We start from the raw sequence: 2,565 nt of genomic DNA on the forward strand, positions 1-2,565 counted from the left end.
GTTCGAAATTTCGTTAGAAGGGAATTTCGTTTTTCTACCATTTAAATTTTTCAGATTTCAAAAATGCAGAACAAAATTTCAATGGGATTAAATAAGAAAACTGGTAAAGTTGTATGATTTGAGGGATAATTAATGATTTGATGGATACTTTACTTGGAAAGACAGATTTCTAAAATTAATGACTATTTTTCTCAATAATAATAAATTTTGTGTTAATTCATTCTCTTTTCTAAACTTTCCATTCAATTATATTTTTGTCCCTTGTCTTGTTCGATTACAATTTGTGCACGGAATTGGAAGCATCTAACTTTTACATAGAGAACATATGTCTTAACTAGTTAAAGTTATACTAAAAATGAATCAATTATTAGTTGCTATTTTTTGTTAGTTGTTATTAGTTGTAACAAGTTTTTGTTATTTTTTGTTATTTTTTGTTATTTTTTGTTATTTTTGTTAATATCCTGATTGGTAGGTAATTGCTCATTTTTCTCCTTTATTGTACATCTATATACTGTAACTTTACTGTCATTAAATAAATGAAAGAGAAAAGTATTATTTACTTTTGGCTTTTCCACTTCCAATATGGTATCAGAGAGAGAAAATTCCCCAAATCCCTAAATCGTTTTCCCCCTTTCCCCTTCCCGTGCGAAGTCAAAATGGTTTTTCCCGAGACACCTCTTCGTCCTCCGGCCGATCCATCTTCCTCAGTCGATTTTTCGACTACTGGGCTTCCTCTTTCTCATCCCGATCAGTACACTCCCTACGCTCTTCATCACAGTGAAACTTCCAATCTTGTTCTTGTTTCCGAACTTCTCACCAACGACAACTACGTTTTTTGGAGCAGATCGATGGTTCTTGCCCTCTCCATCCGAAACAAACTCGGTTTCATTGATGGTTCTCTCCCTCGGCCTACAGGTGATCTTCTTCCCTTATGGATTCGCAACAATAATGTTGTTGTTGCTTGGATTCTCAACTTTGTTTCTAAGAGAATTTCTTCAAGTATTCTCTTCACCGAATCGGCTCGAGCAATCTGGCTAGACCTTCAAGATTGTTTCCAAATACGCAACGGACCTCGCATTTTTCCATCTCAAACGCGAGTTATCCAACCTCAAGCAAGATCAAGACTCTGTCACTATGTATTTTACTAAAATGAAGAGTTTCTGGGATGAGTATATTTCCTATCGCTCTAGTTGTACGTGTGCGCAGTGTACCTGCGGCGGCAAGAAATCCTTAGAAGACTTTCTTCAATTCGAGTATCTCCTCTGTTTTCTGATAGGGCTAAACGACAGCTTCAACCATACTCGTTCTCAGCTTCTTCTCATGGATCCGCCTTCACCTATTAATAAGGCTTTTTCATTAGTTGTTCGACAAGAACAACATCAATCCCTTGCTAATCCCCCTTCTTCTACTGTTACATTGGCTGTGCAAAAGAATGATAACCCTTTGCAACAGAGTCATCACCAGCCCTCTTCGAAGCAGACTAAAAATCGCCCTGTTTGGACCTATCAAATATCATCAGTCATACTGCCTTCCTACTTCAAGCTCCATGGATGTCCACCAAGTTATAAGCATAAAGGCCTCAAATCAGGTTCATCGTCCTGTTGATTCTGCTCCATCTAGGAATATGATTACCAATGACACTATTCAGTAACTCCTCATTATGCTGCAATCCAAGCTTAATATGACCAAGCCGAAACTGATTCAGTCACACATGTAGCAGGTAATTGTTCTCAAATTCTCTCTAATCATAAATGGATCATTGATTCTGGCTTTAACATATATGTTTCCAAAGGCATTAATTTCACGAGCTACCGTCTAGTACTACTTGTTCTGCCTGATAACATAAGAATTTTTAGTCTCTTTTATTGGCACCGTCACACTTTTTGGGTCACTGCATCTTCATCATGTTTTATATGTTCCAGGATTTCAATACAACTTACTTTCTATCAGTGCTTTAACATCTGATGGTAATCTCTTTGTCCATTTCACCACTGATTCTTGTGATATTCAGGCCAAGTCACTTTGAAGCGATTGGTAAGGATAGGTTGCATGATGGTTTGTATATTATTGAGCAACCTCAGATCAGTAAAGTACCTTCTCATGTTATTACTGCTGCTTCTTCAAAAATAATTCTTCCTTATGGCATGCCAGGCTTGGACATCCATCCCTATCTCGATTATCTGCTTTGAAAATGTTTTACATCTTGATTTTTTTTCTCTGCCATAGCACATTCCCTTGTGACATTTGTCCTTTAACAAAACAAAAGAAATTGTCTTTTGAATCGCATAATAATAGATCATCTGTGTTTTTGACTTGATTCATGCTGATATTTAGGGTCCATTTTCTACACCTACTCATGTTGGACATAAATTTTTCCTTACTATAGTAGATTATCACAGTCGTTTTACTTGGGTATTCATGTTGAAATCCAAGTTTGATGTTTTGAAGATTATACCTCAATTCTTTTCATATGTTGAGACTCGATATGATAAGAAAATCAAAGTGTTCCATTTTGATAATGCTCCTGAACTTTCCTTTGTTGAGTTTTTCTTACAAAAAGGGGTT

At 36.3% G+C, this 2,565-nt stretch overlaps 1 pseudogene; it reads left to right on the forward strand.

The window, feature by feature from the left end:
- The first annotated feature begins 656 nt into the window (after positions 1–656).
- On the forward strand, positions 657–2,026 carry LOC120072090 (uncharacterized; annotated as a pseudogene).
- Positions 2,027–2,565: the final 539 nt, after the last annotated feature.

Source organism: Benincasa hispida, chromosome 2 (assembly GCF_027475165.1).
Source record: "Benincasa hispida cultivar pf3 chromosome 2, pf3_genome.v1.1, whole genome shotgun sequence".
Taxonomy (NCBI): domain Eukaryota; kingdom Viridiplantae; phylum Streptophyta; class Magnoliopsida; order Cucurbitales; family Cucurbitaceae; genus Benincasa; species Benincasa hispida.